The 20,079-nt window shown below is 37.5% G+C and overlaps 1 protein-coding gene and 1 long non-coding RNA gene across 8 annotated transcripts in view; one reads left to right on the top strand and one right to left on the bottom strand.

Annotated features, from left to right (window-relative positions):
* LOC140641272 (uncharacterized) overlaps positions 1–4,895 on the bottom strand; it is a 51,256-nt gene extending 46,361 nt beyond the window's left edge. For 3 of the 7 annotated variants that reach the window (XR_012037822.1, XR_012037821.1, XR_012037825.1), the window contains exon 1: positions 4,521–4,894. This is a non-coding gene — a long non-coding RNA (uncharacterized lncRNA). Of the gene's footprint in view, positions 1–4,520 lie in introns of all 7 variants that reach the window. The other 4 variants (XR_012037827.1, XR_012037826.1, XR_012037824.1 and 1 more) reach the window with 3 other exon arrangements.
* Positions 1–20,079, top strand: part of MARCHF3 (membrane associated ring-CH-type finger 3) — a 136,135-nt gene that overhangs the window by 53,523 nt on the left and 62,533 nt on the right. The gene's annotated exons all lie outside the window — the stretch shown is intronic.

Genomic DNA, 20,079 nt, shown 5'->3' with positions numbered 1-20,079 from the left:
ATATATATATATATATATATGTATGTATATATTTGCTGACAGCCCAATAAGACACAGTAAAAAATAAGATGCAAATACAAAAGCATAAAAAGCTCAGTGTTATGAGGCCACATAGCATAGAAGCAAACAGTCATAGGTGCCATAACAAACTAGAATCATTGCTATATTACAACTTTTGATATTCACAGTGATGACCTGGAGGCATTCAGAGAGGATTAAATTGTGTTCAGTAGACGTTATTTAAGGCATTTGGAGGTAAATACTCATTTTAGGAAATAGCGTTTTAAGAATGCTCCAAGTAGTAAAACCTCAACAATTGAGGAAATCTGATTATCCAGGTAAGGTAGTTGAAAAATCCTTAATAGCTCTATTTTAGAGTCTTCTAATTTTTTTTCACTTGGCTTTCACAAACAAAAATCAATCTTGCAACTAAGGAAAAATAACAGGATATAAACTTCCTGAAATGAGCATTAGACACAGAAAACATTAGAGGGGAGAGAAACCGAGATGGAAAAAACTCTTTTTTTTTTTTTTTAATGCATACTCATTTCTAAGCCAGTAGTCCTTTTTTTAAAAAAAAAATCAACTTTATTGAGGTATAACTGATATATATTTTAAGCATGTAATTTGGATGCCTTCAACAAGTGAATACACATGCCCATGTAACCACCATTGCAATCAATACACAGAACATTTCCACTTCCCTGGAATCCCGTGCCCCCTTTGCATTCAATCTGTCTGTATACCACCTTGCCCCAGGCACTCAGTGATGTGATTTCTGGCACTATTGATTAATTGTGCCCCTAGAATTTCAGACAAACAGCTTCCTACTGTGTATGTCCTTGTGTCCTGCTCCTTTCAGCACAAGTGTGAGGTACATGTATGCCACCTGCGTGTGATTAGTTCAAAATTCATGAACCCATTCACCTGTTGTTTTCTGTTGAGGACTCTTTGGAATAAAAATACCCAAGTCTTTTTATGGACCTATGTTTCCATTTCTCTTGGGTAAATACCCAGTGCTGGGCCATGTGTTAAATATATGTTTAACATAATAACACTCCCTTCTCCAGTAGTTTCACCATCTTATACTCCCACTAGCAATGCAGGACACTGCCAGTGAAAGGCCAGAATGTGGACCTACCCACTGGTAGATAGAACATTCCCTTTTGGTGATTTTCATCTGTCCTTGGCTCATTATTTTGTCCACTGTTGTAGGAGTTTCACCTGGTATTTATGTAAACATTTCTCTATACAGCTCCAAACCCTTTGTAGGCTTTAACCAGCATTAATACTGATATACTGTTGGAGCGTCTGGGTGGCTTAGTCAGTTAAGCATTTGCTTTCAGCTCAGGTCATGATCTCAGCGTCCCGGGACAGAGCCCACATTGGACTCCCTGCTCAGCGGGGAATCTGCTTCTCCCTCTCCCTCTGCCCCTCCCCACACCTCATGCTTGTTCTGTCTCAAATGAATAAAATCTTAAAAAAATATATTGATATACTGTTTATTAATTATCTATATAATTATCAGTATACTATAAAATTAATGTACTATTAATAAAACTAAAGTTTCAAGCACAAAAGATTTTTCTTGGTAGTGATGGCTAAACCCGGTTTCCACAACAGCGTTTATTTATGTTCCTTTCTAAAAAGTGGACAATGACTGTGAAGAAATCCTTGACCATTCAACATCTTGGCTGGTTTTGTTGTTTATGCTTTTGAAAGTCGACTTTCTGTGGAAGTCAGTGCCTTGGTTCATGAAAGAGAAGCAGTAGTTTAATATTAAAGAGCTCTAGTTAAAGAGGTAGTCAGATCAGTTTGAAAACTGAATTCTTTCCATGGGCCTGTTCTTTACCACATAGAACTCTGGTTCCCTCATCTGCAATCTGGGGCATAGGGTCATAGATATACATATCTCATGTAATTGTTCTGAGGACAATGATCTCATGTAGGTAAAACCTTTGGCAGTGTTCCTAGTCTATATTTATTGCTCAACAAATGGAAGCTTTAAAAAAGATAAGTTCCAATGTGATTGAAGAAAAAAGTCATCCTAGGAAACACAGGATGAGTTCTAGATTGTAAATTCCCTCTCCTTGCTTTGACCAGGAGCATGCTCTCTCTCTCCCCCATGGAAGTCAGGGTGACTCTCATTCCGTTTGCTGCCAATCAGCCCATCCTCTGCTCCTTCTGGGGCTGACTAGGAGGACCAGGATATGCACCTTCTCTCACCAGATTCCAGTCTAGCTCACCTACTCAGAAGCCTGGACTCAAAACTAGCTTGCCAAGCTGCCTTCTGCCTCACCTGTTTCTGCTAATCACACACAGAAACACCCTGCTTCGTTTCAGAACTTGACCTTGGTATCCCACATGCTCAGGAGACGTATCAGACCTATGGGCTGATGGATTTAGAGGCCTCTGCTTTCTGGACCCCAGCCTAAGGAAACAGGAAAAAGCTCACTAGATGCCCATCTTAAAATCCCAGAAAATCATCTTTTCAAGTTTAGTTTTCCAAACACATGTACCATAAGGAAGAGAAACCCCCCGGTCTCAGGCTTTCAATTTAAAGACCATTTGGTAAATGTTTCTCTTTGCACCTGCACTCAGGGCCTTTATGGAGTAGCTAGCATTGCATCTTCCCTAGCTCCTAAATCTGGAGAAACTGCAGTCTGTCAGGAGGTGAATAAATCAGACCAGGAAATGAATTAATTAAGAAATGGATTGTGTTTAGGCATATGTAACAAGTAGAGCAACCACTGAAACTCAGGTTAACCAGCATTGTGACACTGAATACTGACTCGAATGCTGCTTTGAGGCAATCCTTGTTACCCTCTCTTCTCTGTGGGTTGTACCCTTCCCCCTACTGTGTTAGATCCAGCCTCAGGCCAACAATACATGAGGCATAGCAGAGGGGAAACTGGGAGGAGGACAGAGGTTATGGTCTGGTAGTATCTGGGTAAAGTCACACTAAACCTTCGTTCCAGATCTTTCTGTCACATACCCTATAAGGTATTGACTAAAGAATAGGCTGTCATCCCTAACCACTTAGCTCAAGCAAACAGCTAGCCCACTTGGTGAGTTCCCTCAGCCAGAATGGGTGAAAGTGTGAGAGAGTCCAATTTTGCATTAAATATTGAAAATAGGGCCCAAAGTAGGAGTGCTTTTTAGAGAGGTGCTTCAGGCCTCTGATGCTAACCTTAGGCGAGTTCTCTGAAAATTTTAGTGAATTATTTTGAGCAGCTTCAAGAGTTTAAAACCAGGATCCTTGACATTTTGACATCCTAGTGTATTTTTCTTTGGTTTTCCTGACAGAAGAGTATACACCAGTTGAGGAAGAATCAGGATTCACTGTTTGCTATTCTTCAAATGCTTAAAAAACTCACTAGATTTCTTTTTCTTGAAAGATTTATCAATTTAAAAACAAAATTTAAATTTCTATCAGTTTTCTAAAAATGTTTAGTGTCTTAGATCAAATGTATCTTTTGTTAGTTCAAACTAATAAGTAAATCTCTGTAGCAAACATCTTTTATGCCATTTACTCAAGCAGAAAACGCAGATACTTAGTTGGTTTTTAAATTCTCTTTTTAAGGTGGCATTTCCCCCTTTTTGCCCAATAGTTAGCAGTTACATCCTAAGGATTGTTTCCCTCCTTGATAATTGTTTTTTAAAAAGATTTTTATTTATTTATTTATTTGAGAGAGACAGAAGAGAGCGCATGAGAGAGCAAGCACGAGTGGTGAGAGAGATGGGGAGCAGAGGGAGAAGCAGGCTCCCCGCTGAGCAGGGAGCCCAACTTGGGGCTCCATCCCAGGACCCCAAGATCATGACCTGAGCCAAAGGCAGATGCTTAACCAACTGAACCACCCAGGCGCCCCTCCCCCGCTTTGATAACTTTAACAAGTTACCTTAGATAGGTCAAAACTTCTATTTTGGTTTGGGTATTACTACTAATACTGTCTAAGTTCATCCTACAGAAATACCAAGGTCAATGTATGTATTACCCTAGTTTACATTTTAAAGGAGAATTGCGTTGTTTTAGGATCCCTTATTTCCGTTGAAAAAGACGTATTTCCAAAATTCAGGTGTTTCTTCTCTAAATAACTAATTTATTTTAAAAATTTCTAAGCGTTCATAAAAACACTTTCCCTTCTAAGTGGACAGTCATAACTCTATTCAATCTTTGCTCACTTGCTTTATAAACAGAAAGGGCTAGAAAGCAGGTGAAAAGTATATCAGGTCGCTACTCTGTACCAGGTACTGGGCTAAACATTACCTACTCTACCTGGGCAATTCTCACAACAGTGACAGGTAACTATCATTTTCTTAAGTTCATACAGAAGAAAATTAAAGCTTAGAGAACACTAACTTGCCCATAGTCACACGGATAGAAAAGACATCTTTGTCATTAAAAAATAATAACAAAATGGATGCAGTAATAAATTATAGAATCACGAGTTCATATTTAGTTCCATTATTGTGGCTGTTACTGAAAGCATGTAGTTATACATATGCATAAACACACATACCTCTGTGTGATCACTGTTATATGACCTTGACACTCTGATTTTCCACACAAAGAAGTTAAGGTCCATGGAAGTGATAGGACTAAACCACAGGGACACAGCCAGTTAATTGAATTTCAGAACCCACAAGCAGATGCATTTGTGTGCCTCCTGGGAACGTGAGTGCTTAACATATTGGCAGTTTGTCCAGAACTTCCTTCCCTGAGTTCTTAACACATATAGAAGAACTACCATGCTCATGGCAGAGATCCATCCTGATTTCTTCAAGTGAGGCTGCCACTCCCATGCCATAGGACAAAGAAATAGGCTGTGGATCTATGTTAAGTATTCAGATGCTTGTTTGTTTACATTGCAGAAGTGTAACCATGGTAGCTTCAGTGCTGTCACTATCGAGTCTGTCAATAGAATTGTGTAGTGATATCACTGGAGTTGTGAAACAATCATTCATATCTGTCCTCATGTTTATATTTAGCAGTGACTGTTAATGGTCCAATTATAGGATATAAACAAGCTCCACCCAGAGTGAGCCTAAATGACGAGATGATTGCCTGGAGACCTAGGGTTACCCAATGCGTATTGCACTATGAAATGAAAATATCCAGCACAGACAACTTTATTGTGACTATAAATTTGGTTTCCCACTAATACCACTTCAAGCCAAATTATGTATATTTGATGAGGCATAATTTCTTATTAGATTCAGAGAATACCAGGGCAGACTACATCATGATGGGATTATAATTTGAATTTTAATCAGGTTTTGCTCATTCCCCAATACTAGCTAGTGAAATTAATTTGGTGCCATCGTTATTCAAATGAATAGAAACAACATAGGACAGAAAGAGAATAAACTGTGCTGCTTACCACAAAAAGTAATGTACTCTTTTATAATACTAAGTGTAACTGTTGGCATTTTTTCCCTGACCTTTCCATGAACCCTCTCTCACCAGCCTTGTGGCGGTCACTTGTCCAAGACAGATGTCTGACTCTGGGTTTTGGCATCTCTAATCAGGGATTTAACATATTGAATTCTGCCTTTTAATCATTCTCTAAAATGTTCTTTTGATAACCTATATGCAAACCGTGCATGTAGATCAATGTTGCTCATTTCTGACCAAGAGAATGTGTTGAAAGCTTTCCAAACAAGATATCATTAGTGAAGTGGAGAGGGAATTTAGTGTAACAGACTTTGGTTTGCTCCTTTGTACCTACTGTATTTCCCTCTTTTCTTCATCTCGCACATCCAAGATTTAGACATTTGGAATAAATGTTTATAACTAGAGATGCCATTAAGTGCATGAAGTCAGAGCTAGAATAGCTTCTAACACACGATCTTATTGTCTGTACTAACCACACCATCAGCTACCTGAGAATAATGTAAGTAATAGAAAATTGAGTTGCCTGAATAATGAACCATTTTCCCTTAAAACTAGCTACTTTTAACTCATTCTGTTGAGTAGTTAGCTTCTACCCAGAGTATTTATTATCTGGTCTTTGTTTCCAAATCACAGTTACATGTTTAAGTATATGAACAATTAGAGTTTCATAAAGGTTAAAGAGTCAGGTGGAATAAGCCAGTGGAAACTAAGGTGATACAATTTTGAATATTAAAACCATGGTATCTGCCACACTACCAGACAGATTTTTTTTAATACATGAAAAGTGGTAAAACATCATTATCATAAATGGCTCAGGGGCCTGGTAATATATTGTTTTTTCTCGAGTATTTAAGTCATCAAAGCAGTAGCAAGAGGTCAGTATCTAATGTTGCCTAACAGCTGGAGGCAGATCAAGATGATCTTAGACTTGTTTTTCAAAACATTTTCACAAGGGGGAATATTAATAAAAAATTGAAAAGGAAAGTTTTAGAGTTTGCATGAAATGAGCAGAAATAAGATTTATACTCTGCCTCTGAAAGTGTATTGAATATCACTTCAATTTGCAAATATTGATACAACTGTCATACTATTTTCACATTGCAACAATTTTGAGTTTTCTTCACTTGAAACATTGTCCCAGGGGGCACTGTGACTGTTAAACTAATCTTTATTCATGATTTATGCAGCCTGAACTCAAATCTCTGAAGCAAAATTAATAAATCATGTGTCAATGGAGAGAATGGCAGAGACTATAGACAATTTGAAGAACAATTTCTAAGTGATTGCTACCACTTAGCCAACTTTTAGTTTATGGAAATTTTCTACTTAAGATATGAAGACTCTTAGGACCTCCTGAAAACCGTACTCATTCGCTTTCTAGCCTGATTTAGTCCAAGATGGGCAAAAACCAGGCTATGCCAAACCCAAATATGGTCAACTCACCCTTTAAAAGATAACTAGCAAGGAAAGTCACATAGCTTGACTTCACAGCACACCAAAACTCTAACTCAAGCCATTCCTGCTGCAATTTATGTCCATTAGTTCTTGCTGTTTTCTCAGAGGAGCTTTTAGAGTATAACTGAGTACCCTGTGTGGAAATATAACCAAGCAATCACCTAGGAGACAAAGGTATGTTGATAATCAGTCCCAGAAGTGATGCTGGTTGGAATACCAAGTAGGTCTCCCCATCTTTTGGTTCCTAAGATGTTTTCCACCACAGTATATAGTCATTGCAGCTTTAAGCACACCCAGGAATTGTTAACTGTGATTACTTGCAGTGTGATTATTTTTTTAAATAAACTTTATTTTGTAGAACAGTTTTATATTTACAGAAAAATGAAGACAGTTAAAAAAAAGTTCCCATACACCTCACACCCAGTTTCCCCTACTATTTATGTCATAAATTAGTGTCGTATTTTTGTTAAAACTAATGAACTAGTACTGATGATTCTTATTTTTTTTTTAATTTTTATTTATTTATGATAGGCACACAGTGAGAGAGAGAGAGAGGCAGAGACACAGGCAGAGGGAGAAGCAGGCTCCATGCACCAGGAGCCCGACGTGGGATTCGATCCCAGGTCTCCAGGATCGCGCCCTGGGCCAAAGGCAGGCGCTAAACCGCTGTGCCACCCAGGGATCCCTAATGATTCTTATTAACTAAAGTTTATACTTCATTCACATTTCCTTAGTTTTTACTTACTATCCTTTTTGTGTTCCAGGATCCCATCCAAGATCCCACCTAATATTCAGTTGTCATGTCTCCCTAGGCTCCTCTTGGTTGTGACAGTTTCTCAGATGTGTTCCTTGTTTTTGACAACCACTTGTCAGGTAGCTTGTAGAACATCCTTCAACAAGGATGTGTCTGGGGTTATGAGTTTGCAAGAAGGTGGCCACAGAAGTCAAGTGCCAGTGTCATCACATATGACGAGCATGTGGACTTATCATGGTTGACACAGTGTGATCACTTGGCTGACATAGTGTTTTCCAGGTTTCTCCATTGTAAAGTTATTTTTCAACCCTCTTTGCATACAGAAACTCTTGGAAAAGAATTCACCACACACAGCCAACGCTTAAGGAATGGGGGGTTATGCTCTACCTCTTTGAGGTCTGAGAGCACATATAACTCTTTCAGATTTCTTCTGCACAGGAGATTTGTCTCTTCTCCCTCCCCCTCCCTTGATTTATTTCTTCAGTCACTTCCTTGTCTAAGTATGGACTCAGATTTTATACTTTGGCTTAGGGTGTAATACTGCTTTATTTATTTTATTGCTCAGAATATTCCACCTTCAGTCATTGGCGCTCTTACAAGTGGATCCTCTCTGTTTCTTCAAAATGATCCCACCATTGTGGGTTTTTGTTTTTTGAGGGTTTTCTTTTTTCTTAGTTTTTATTTGTCTTTAAGTTAATTGTATCTTGCACATAAAAGTCAGCCAAATTGGTAGTTAGCAACTTTTCTCCTCTGTGCACTAGTCATCAATCAACTTCTATTCAAGTGAACAAGTGGCATTTTTTAAAAAAATCTGTCACATTTGATTATTAACCATGAGATTATTCAGTACCCTTGATATTTCCTCTCCTTTTCTCTAACACCCAGTCAAGACACCCTTTCTGGATTCAAAGATAAATCATTTTAGAAGTAGTGATAAACAGAATAGATCAGAGGTAACTATGGACACAGAATAAATGGAATATGAAGAATTCACTCACTAAAAAACCCCTAAAAATACAGAATAAAAAACTGGGCTTTTAGGAAAAAAAATTGAACTCTTAAGAAAAGGCTGAAAAAATTAAAGATAAGTAAATATACTAGACCATTTCTTAAACTAACATACTCTGAATATAATCAAGAGCATCTAAGCCAGAGAAACAACTTAAAGCATACTAAATAGTAACCTAATACCTCATTAAAATGAAGAACAAGACTCCCTCTTCACCATGATCATTCAGTATTCTGCTGGATGCCACAGCCCAACCAAAAAACCGAAATCTGTGGAAAGGAGGAAAAAGATAATCATTATTTATATATGGTATTTCTCTTTACCTCAAAACAACAGAATCAACAAAAATATAATAAAAATTTAATAAAAACAAAACCTATGTACAAAATAAACCAAAATCAATAGCTTTTCTGTAAATGAGCAGTGTTTGTAAAATACAATGGAAAAGTTTCCATTTATTGAAGTGTAAAATATTCAGTAACAATAAATCAGTACTTAGAAAACCAAACTATTTTGCTAAGAGAAATAAAACTCAAATAAATGCTCTGTACCTAGATAGGAAGACTAAATATTTTCAAAATGTAATTCTTTTCTACATTATTCTCCAGGTTAAATACATTTTTATCAAAATCTCAACTTTAAAATGGTGACTCAGATGAAAAAACAACAACAAATCCAGGAAGAACAAACAGAAATGATCAGTAAAACATGGGAGACATGAGATCTTTTCTTTGTCTACCATTGCTAAAATTAATTATAAAGCTTTAATAACTTTGAAATGTGGTGTTTTTCAAATATAGATTAATGAAGCAGAACCTACAGAGAAATTCTAGTATGTATAAGGATTTACTATAGAGAAAGGTGGGCATATAAATGAAGACGTTATCAATAAATTAATCTAAACCAGTTGGAAACCATTTGAAGAAAATGAAAGTTTGCTTTTGATATCACACCATACACCAAAGTAAGTTATAAATGTATTGAAGAATTTATGAAATCATAAAATCATAGAAAATCTAGGATGAATATTTATCTGCTCTTGAAATGAAGATTTTTTTTCTAAGTAGAAGAATAATAGAAGATACCACAGAGGAGAATTTCTAGTTCTAGTTTTAACTTCTGAAACTTTTGTGTCAGACTATAAATAAAACTAGAAGACAAGTGACACAATTTTTTTAATTAAATGCCTATAACAAAGAATTCATATCTTTAATATAGACGCAGAACTAAGAAAAAAGCAGCAGTGAAGTTGAAGATTGGGGAAATGATGTGAGTAGACACGTCAGAGAGACAAAACACTATGGCCAAGAAACACATGATCAAGTTTTAAAGGAATATTTATTTATTTACATCAAGAAACTCCAATAACAAAGTACCATCTTTAACCTGCAAATCTGAAAAGACAGTTTAAGTGAAATCCAGTCTTACAAAGATTCCGTGAAAGGGGTGGTTTTGTCAGCTACTGGTGGAAGTAAAAATTTGATTGAAAATGCAGACTTTTAGGGGACAGAGCATTATTGGAAACAGGACTGGGAAGCAGGCTATGATCCCAACTACCAAACTTGGTAGTTTCTCATTATCTTGGTTGTGAACCTGAACAGGTAGTCTAAGATCTCTGCATCTTTGTTTCCTCATCTTTCAACAAAGAGGTCAGTTTAAAAATATGGTCAGTGTGAGAACAAGAGAAATCCTGAGACCAGGAGAAAGATGGATGGGAAATTTAGAGAGAAGGGAATTGTTTTTAAAAGGAAACTGATGAAAATCTCAGGTCCATTCATTGTAACATCAGGGAAACCCCAGAAATAATCATCAAAATATATGTGGGAACTTGGCAGAGGGCAGACAAGGCATTAAAAATAAGGGAGAAGAGGAAGCATTACTTCATAAATGATTTAGCTCTCATTATGAAAAAAGAAAGATAGATTAATGCCATATCTTGTACAGATGGGTAATTTTAGATGAATTGGGGGCCTGCATGTGTAAAACAAATCTTTAGAATTATTAAGAGGAAATACGGGGGAGAGTATCTTTATGACTACGGAGGGGAGATTATTTTGCAGTCAGTAACACAAAAAGAACAGTTCATAAAGGAAAAGATTACATTAAGAAGTAAAACTCTTTGATGCAAAAGCCACTATAAATAAAGTGAAGACACAAACCCTGGACTGAAAAAAATGTATTCACAACACACAAAACAAAATATTTTTGTTTCCAGACTATATAGATGGAGAACCTTACAAATCAGTGTGATAAAGACAAACTGACTATAAAAATGAGGACTGAAAGATACCTTCAGGCAGTACACAAAGGAGATTTAAAGGACTAATAAATATAAAAGACACTAAGTCTTACTAACAATTAGAAGAGATGCTTACTAAAACACAGAAGTATCATTCTTCAGCCATCAGAAAAGCAAAAATAAAGGAGTATGACTATCCAATTGCTGAGCAGGTTGAATGGAATAGAGGAAATCTGCTCAGCTTGTCAGGCAAGTGGTCTAATATGCTACTTTGGAAGTTGACAATACCTGGTAGAGTTGGAAACATGGTCTATGAACGTGCAGTTTTACCTCTAGAAATATTTGCTAGAGAAGCACTTGCACCAGAAGCCTCGTGGAAGGATATTCACATGAAGCACATGAAGTTTGTCATGGCAAAAACCTCATATCTGGTAATAGAATAAAGATAAAATATACCATGTTCATATTGTGTTTCTGTTGCTATATCCTCAGCCACCAGAACAGTTTCAGGAACATTTTTGGTGCACATAAGTATTTGTTAAATGAATGATCACAGGGATGCTCACAGCAGTTAAAAATGGATAAACTGGATCCATATGTATCAACATGGACAGATTTTAAACAAAGCATTGGAGGAACAAAATGCTTTTGGACTATGTATGCCATGGTACAAATTTAATACACATAAAACAATTTTAGGTACTGTTCATAAATACTGACATATGTAGTAAAAATACTAAAACATGTACTAAAAAGAAAACACAACATTTATAATGGTGGTTGCCTCTGACAAGGAAGTGAAGGATGGTAGGAAAGAGAAAAAGGGAAGGAGAATGGGAATAGGGGTAAGGGGTTGGGAAACAAAAGGCCACTTCAGCTGGCCTCCACAGTCTCATTTCTTTTAATAAGGAAATTATCTGAAGCACAAATGACAAATGACAAATGTAAATTTTAAAAAAAATTGAGTTGTAAATACATAGGTGTTTTCTCTAGTTACAAACTTTTTCAATAAAAAGAATTATTTTGTATCCATTAAATTGCAAAATTATATAAATGGAAGTAAGAAATGAAAAAAAAGTGGAAATTAAAAACAGGGTGGATGAGATTTTCAAAATTCATTTACTGAGTTTAAAATAATTTCAAGTGGGGGATCCCTGGGTGGCTCAGCGGTTTAGCACCTGCCTTTGGCCCAGGGCGTGATCCCGGAGTCCCGGGATCGAGTCCCGCGTCAGGCTCCCTGCACGGAGCCTGCTTCTCCTTCTTCCTGTGTCTCTGCCTCTCTCTCTCTGTCTATCATGAATAAATAATAAACAAATCTTTAAAAAAAATAAATAAATAAAATAAATTCAAGTACATCTCCTGGACCTTAAAACAGTAAGACAAGAAGATATAAAAGAAAATCTAGGGGCAGCCTGGGTGGCTGGAAGCTTTGGCGCCACCTTCGGTCTGGGGCATGATCGGGGGACCTGGGATCAAGTCTCATGTCGGGCTCTCTGCCAGGAGCCTGCTTCTCCCTCTGTCTGTGTCTGTGTGTGTGTGTGTGTGTGTGTGTGTCTCTCATGAATAAATAAATAAAATCTTTAAAAAAAAGAAGAAGAAAGAAAGAAAGAAAGAAAAAGAAAGAAAGAAAAAGAAAGAAAGAAAGAAAGAAAGAAAGAAAGAAAGAAAGAAAGAAAGAAAGAAAAAGAAAGAAAGAAAGAAAGAAAATACAATGACAATGGACACCCAATCCTAGAAGTCTAACACATGGTTACTTAAGAACTCCAAAAGGAGAACAAAGAGGAAATACAAGTATTTAAAGAAATAACACAATATTTCCCAGAGCTTCAGATTAAAAAGGCAAAGCTTAGGACTACTGGGTGGCTCAGCGGTTGAGCATCTGCCTTCAGCTCAGGACATGACACCAGAGTCCTGGCATCAAGTCCCACATCAGGCTTCCCGTGGGGAGCCTATGTCTCTGCCCCTCTCTGTGTCTCTCATGAATAAATAAATAAAATCTTTTTTAAAAGGCAAAACTCTATGAAATTTTGGACATAAATGAAAAAGAGAAGATGCTAACAATATTGGGGAAGGTTACTTACAAAGAAATAAGAATCGGACTGGTATTTTATTTCCAGTTAGCAACTCATAAGAAAAATGAATTCACAGTTCAGAAAGAAAATAGTTTGAAACTTAGAATTTATTTATCATTAAGCTATTAATCAATATAAAGACAAAATAAAAATTTTAGAAATCTCTAGAATAAAGATCTCGGGGGTGGGGGGGACTGAGAATATTTTCTAGCAAAGGAAGCAGAGAACCCAAAAGAGAGAATGAAGAACATTCAAGAAAATATTGACCCTATTCTCAAAGAGTAACAATGAAAAGAAATCCTAGGGTTGTGGCATGTTTAGAAAACAGTATGTCTCAGTTATAACATGAGTCAGAGAGCAATGGGAAGCATGACTTAAAGAAGAATGTGGATTTTCTGTAATGATTTGATTGACCAGCTGTATGATCTTAGCATTAAGGTAAAAATTATGCTACTATTGACAACAAGAAAAAAAGGCCATTGAAACTGTCAGGAAAAACAAAAAGCTCCATAGTCCAACTATGGAGCAAATGAAGATGAGTGTTGATTTAGAGCTATTGGTAAAAAATAATAAAAAATTTTTAAATGTACTTTGAGGCCAAGTGCATTTTCTTTCAAGCATTATGGATTAAGGAACCCCACATCTCCTTCTGTCAGTCTCCAATCACACTACCTAGCTCTAAAATCAAATTATATCTATTCATAATTCTTAATATTGAAATATTCTTTCTTGTTTTCATTTTCTGAAATGAAATGGTTTTATTTCTAAACCATCTGTGGAAGACAAGTGTGATTACAGACAAGTCATAAACCATGAGAATGCAAAATTAATGATGTGAATGAGAGAATCTGAGTGATGGGAAGAGAGACGTAATGGAAGGAGGTAAAATTATACTTGTTTCCTCAACTTATACAACTGGGGGGAGTTTAAGAAATACTGGTTTAAGCTGATGGATTAAAAAAGAAATATTTAGGGGATCCCTGGGTGGCTCAGTGGTTTGGCTGCCCTTAGCCCAGGGCGCAATCCTGGAGTCCTGGGATCGAGTTCCACGTCAGGCTCCTGGCATGGAGCCTGCTTCTCCCTCTGCCTGTGTCTCTGCCTCTCTCTGTGTGTGTGTGTATCGTGAATAAATAAATAAAAGCTTTTTAAAAAAAAGAAATATTTAGGAGTATTACTTAAAGTTATAAAGTTAGCAAAGAACTTAAAAGTAAAAAAATACAACACAATTTAGGAAAGGAAAGAGGAGAGAAAAAAAGGTAGTGGGCTAGATTTCTAATTTTTTAAAAAAAACAAGGAGTTATTGATACTGCTTAAATTTGATAAACCAAGAATTGTTACAAGCGGTTACCAGGGCTAGGAGTCATTTATCAACGAGAGGTGTTATGCTTCCATGTATACCCTCCTTTAATGAGTCAATCTATATTACCATGAGAATACATCACTTTTATAATAAATTTGAAAAAGGAGATAAAAATGTAACGTTCTGTCTGCTTTGCGGATTCCCTCCCCAACTCATAAAAAGAGTCTAGCTGGAGAAAATGTTAAGAGTGTGCTTCTGAATTTATATTGTAACTTCTGTATCCTTCTTAGAGAGTAGAGACCCTAGATTACAGTTGTGCCAAGATTTAAAAACCCACAGTACAATCACTGAACAACGGACAAAAATGTCCAAACAACTCAAATGGAAACATTAAAAGTCAATGCCTTGTAGACGATGCTGTTGGTGTACATGTAACCTACCCTTGGCCAGATGAGTTAGACATCAGCCAAAATCAACAGGGAAAAGATGAGTCCAGTGAACCCAAGTCAGCAGAGAAATGGATGGGCTTGAAATGATTCAAGAGCATGTACAGAGGTATAACAAGGTGATAGTCTATACTCGTTTACTGTTCACTTAGAGGAATTTATTAACAGTAGAACTAGGTCTCAAAATATTTCATGAAAAAAAATTCAGCAAGTAGTACATTTTAAACTTCATGGCTATTAGAAAGGTATTAAAAATAATAATAGCTAACATTTTACTGAGCGCCTATTATATGCTAAGCATCTGCTGAGTGCTTTGCATGCATTGCTTAATCTTCAGAAGAGTCAAGTAAGGTTCATATTGTTATTATCTCCATTTACAGATGAGGAAACTGATCACCACATGTTAAATAACTTGCTCAGATTTATATATCCAGTAAGAAATGAAGCACAGATTATTATATTATATTTGGGATTATATCCCAAATTTGCCTGATCCCAAAACCTGTAAGTTTAGAAAATATGAACACATTTTTTAAGAAATAAATTTAACTAACTACAATCGTAACACCTAGGGATTATGATGTATTTTAATATATCTCATCCTCCCAATGTATTTTCATTGCGTAATACATTTTCTGTTTCTTAACAATTCGGGGATCGTACTGTATATACTATATATTGTTCTGTAATCCACTTTTGTCATTTAAAAATAAATGGCTGTTATTTCATATGATTCATTATTCTTCTGCCTTCAGTCTTAATGACTTCTTGATATTAATTTATTCATTCAGTCAGTCAATATTTATTGATGCACAGGCACTATTCCAGACACTGCTTGTCCACATAAGTGAACAAACAAAAATTTCTGAATTCAGGAAGCTTCCATTTCAGTAGGGAGAGATAACAACACAGTAAGCGAATTATAGATCATGTTGGAAGATGGCACACACTACAAGGATTAAAACATAAGGCAGAATAAGGGGGCTCAGAAGAGCCAGGAGGGTGGTAGGGTATTAGAAATGTTCACTGAGAAAATGATATTTGAGCAAAGCCTTGATCGAGGGAAAAGAGTAATCCAGAAAGACATCTGGGGAGAAAACTCTTGTAAAATTGAGATATTGTTCACATTCCATAAAGTCACTCTCTTAAATGTACAGTTCAGGGGCTTTAGTGTATTTATAAAGCTGTACAACCATCACCACTAATTCCATAACATTATCATCAATCCAACAACCCTATCCATACCCTGTACCCATTATTTTTTTAAAAGACTTTATTTATTTATTCATGAGACACACACACACACACACACACACACACACACACACACAGAGGCAGAGACACAGGTAGAGGGAGAAGCAGGTTCCACACAGGGAGCCTGACGTGGGACTCAATCCCGGGTCTCCAGGATCAGGCCCTGGGCTGAAGGCGGGGCTAAACCGCTGAGGCACCTGGGCTGCCCACACCCTGTACCCATTAGAAGTAACTTGCCATTGCCTCCTCCCCACAGCCCCTTGCAACCACGGCTCAATTTTCTATTCCCAGAGCTTTGCCATTCTGGACATTTCACATAAATGGAATCAAACAATATGTAGCGTCTTGTGTCTGGCTTCTTTTACTTATTATGATGTCTATAAGTTTTATCCAGGTTGTAGCATGTATAAATGCTTCATTATTTTATAGCTGAACAATATTCTGTTGTGTAGATATATCACATTTGTTCATCAATTCATCAATTGATGGACACTGAGTATTTCCACTGAGTTTTGATGGGAACTCATGTTGTGTTTTTTTGTTTTTTTCTAGTAGGTATATATACCTAGGAGTGGAAATGCTGGGTCAGATGGTAACTCTATATTTAACTTTTTGAGAAAGTACCAGACTGTTTTCCCAAGTGGCTGTGCCAGGAAGAAAGCATTTCAAGCCAGAATGAACAGTTAGGGCAAAGGCATGTGCATGGCACAGCAGTGAGGCCACTATGACTAGAGTGGTGTGAACTCAAGATAGAATATAGAAATAATAGGGCGGGGAGAAGGACTAGAAGGTATAGAGCCCTTTAGGCTGTTATAAGGAACTTGGTTGTTATTCTGAGAGAAATGAGGAGCCACTGGAGGGTTTAAGCAAGGGATGCTGTGACCTAGCTTCATTTTTAAAATAATTAATACAACTGCTTTCTAGAAAACAGACTACAGGGGAAAGATTAGGAGACCAGCATAGTAAGGCAACCAAGAAATGACAGTAGCCCAGACCAAGCTGGAAACAGTGAAGGCAGTGAAAGTGGTTAGATTCTGCCTATGTTTTGAAAGTAAAATTAAGTAGAGTTTCTGATGGATCTCGTGGTGCTGGTAACAGAAGAAAAAAAAGTCAAAAATAATTACTCATCTGTTGGCTGCCGGAGCATCTGGAAGGATGGAGATGCCATTGATTGAGATGAAGATGACTACAAGTGGACCAGTTTTTATTGGTGGTGCTAGATTCAGGAGTTTACCTTTTAACACATTACACTGGCAAAGCAGAGATTTTAAAGAGGTAGTGGGATATACAAGTCTGGGGTAGAAGAGAGAGGTCTAGGATGGAGATAGAAATTTGGAATTAACTGTGTCACTGGCGGGATTATGAAGGAACTGAGTGTAGACAGAGAGGAAAGGAGGACCAAGGATTGCCTCCTAGGGTTCTCTAGGGTAAGACAATAGTGAGAAGGGGAGGAACAAAGAACATCAGGGAGACAGGAGGAAAACTAATCAAGTGTAATATGAAAGCCAGGTGAAGAAAGTCAAGATGTCAAGATGGAAGGAGAAAATATTAGGTCAAAATGCTGCAGAGGTCAAGTAAGAAGAGCACTGAGGATTAACTGTTAGATTTAGCAACATAGAGATAACTGGTAACTTTGACAAGCAGTGTCTTTGGAGTTGTGTGGGTAGAAGGCTCATTGGAATGGGTGTAGCATAGGAGGAAAGGTCCAGAAGGAAACTCTTGAGGGTTATGGATAGTTTCATTACCTTGATTGCAGTAATGCTCTCACAGTATATACATATATCAAAACCAGTCAAACCATACACTTTAAATATGTGCACATTAGGATTCTTTAATTATACTATAATAAAGCTGAAAAAGAAAGATAATGAGAGGACAGAAAGGAACCACTTTTGATGAGATTTGCTGCGGAGGGAGCAGAGAAATGAGATGATAGCTTCAGAAGTGGGAGAAAAAAGGATTTTTTTGAGGTGGGAGAAATAACCACATATGTGTATGCTATTGGGAATGGTCCAGAAAGGGAGAAATTGATGATGTTATGAGGGGAGAGATGCTACAGAGAATCACATAGAGTAGATGAGGCTGCTGAGGGCCAGGATCTAGTGCACAAATGGAGGAGGCGGCACACAGGTGGTACATTTATGGAGAAAGGTGGAGAGGCTGAGTCTGTGGTTACAGATATCAGTAGGGGAGGAGATGGGGTGGTGGGAGTCTGTGGAAGTGCTCTTTGGATTGCTTCACTTTTCTCTTTGAAATGGGAAGCAAGGTCATCAGGTGAGAATGAGAATGGGAAGAAGCTGTTTGCAGTGTGAGGGGGAAAAGGTCAATGTGACATAATTATCAAGGAGCGTGAGACCAAAGAACAATTGCTGGGCAACATTGAGGGCTCAGTGAGTTGTGGCTATGAATTTCCATCCAGTGCATTTCTGTTTTTCCCCAGTCAGATTCAGCAGCAAGAGTACAGGCATAGAGTTGGCAAAGAACTGGATCATGCTTTTGTCAGGAGAATAGACAGGCAAGAGTTATGGGTGGGTACACAGGAAGAGATGGATTATAGTGGTGGATCTTTTGTTTAAACTTTCTCTGGAAGAAAGAAGGAACATCAAGAGAGTGAGGTAGAGTGAAAAGGTAGAAGAATCAACCGATTAGATGTCCTGGGGGAGTTGAAAGATTGTTGGAGATGGGCTGGCTACTGGAGGGAGTGAGCTGGAATGATGGGTTGGGGATGGTCAGATTGGGACACATGACAGAGCATTCCATTACATGGATGTACAGAGTTTGTTTCACCAGTTCAGACCCCTTTCTGAGATGAACCTATAGGATCAAGGAATCTCTCTCCTTTACTTCTCCCACCTATTATTTCTTGGTCATTGTTAATTCTCTCTGAGATTCCAGGAATTTCTACAAGGTTCAGCTCCTTCTCAGATCACTTAACCTCAATTTATCCTCTATAAACAAGCACTCTTGCCAAGAGAGTTGATCAACTCTCTAGTAACATCTGCCCTTGTACGCTGAGAATTCTGTGATTCCCTTGAGAACCAGAAGGGCAGTGAGGGGAACCTGTCCAGTTGCCATGTGTCTGCCCCTCTAGGGTCTCCTTGGGGGTAATCTACATTATCAAGGGCTCAGTCTTGGATGAAGTGTTATTAGAATGAAGAGAGATGGCATATTTTCCTTTGATAACTGGGGTTCTAATTCCCTAGTCCAGAATTTCAAAGACAAAAGAGTTTAGGTCTTTCAGAGTGTAACTCATCCTTTCCAGAACTCTCATCGTATGAAATGTAATCTGCCACTTTGTCATAGACGACGTTCTCTATTTCCTGTTCCATCAAAACTCCTGTACATGTTGTTTGGAGATACACGGATCATTGCAATGTTGATATATATTTTTTTGTTTTGTTTTGTTTTAAATGATCTGTGTTATGGTCTTTAGTGAGAAATAAGTTTAACAGGATAATTAAATCCTTTAGGGAGGATTAACTTGAAATTTCTTATTTATGAGCTTTCTGGTACCGTGTTTTCTTTAACATATGTATGTGAAGGAGTTGGCATTTAGATTTTAATGCATTTATAACTGCCTCCTAAACTTTGTCTTTTAAGGTCTTCCTCCCTGGGATTTCCTTTTAATAAAGCTTTATGGAAGGAAAAATCTTGCCTCTGTTCTACATGCCCATCCTGTTCACCTTCCCACCTCTATGGCTGCAAGCCAACAAAGGCACACACTCACAAAAACACACATTACAAATGCTGCCTATTCAAGAAACCTGCCCCCAGCACAACACCTTCCTCGGTCTGATCCTGCCAGACGGATATTTAACATCATGTTAGTACCAACATATGGAGGTCCATCCATGTTTGTGAGTTCCCTATGGTCACTCTGTACTCTGCATACTAGAGTCTTTCTATCCATATGGAAGTCTTTTCCACTTCCATCACCAAGTTCTATGCTGGTGGCCTGTCATTAGTGACACACAGAATGAAATCTACAGGCATTTCAGAAATAACTCCCACTGCACCTAGCCCAAAGATCATTATGCATAACTCCATGGAACAGAGAAACTCCAGTGCCACAATTCTAGGCTACTTTCAACTCTTCATTCTCTCATTCATTCCTTCATTCAACGTATTGTTTCTCCGAGGAACGTGGAGGATAAC

Source organism: Canis lupus, chromosome 10, assembly GCF_048164855.1.
Source record: "Canis lupus baileyi chromosome 10, mCanLup2.hap1, whole genome shotgun sequence".
NCBI classification, from domain to species: domain Eukaryota; kingdom Metazoa; phylum Chordata; class Mammalia; order Carnivora; family Canidae; genus Canis; species Canis lupus.
The sequence above is the reverse complement of the archived record's forward strand: the minus strand, read 5'-3'. Positions and strand labels throughout refer to the sequence as shown.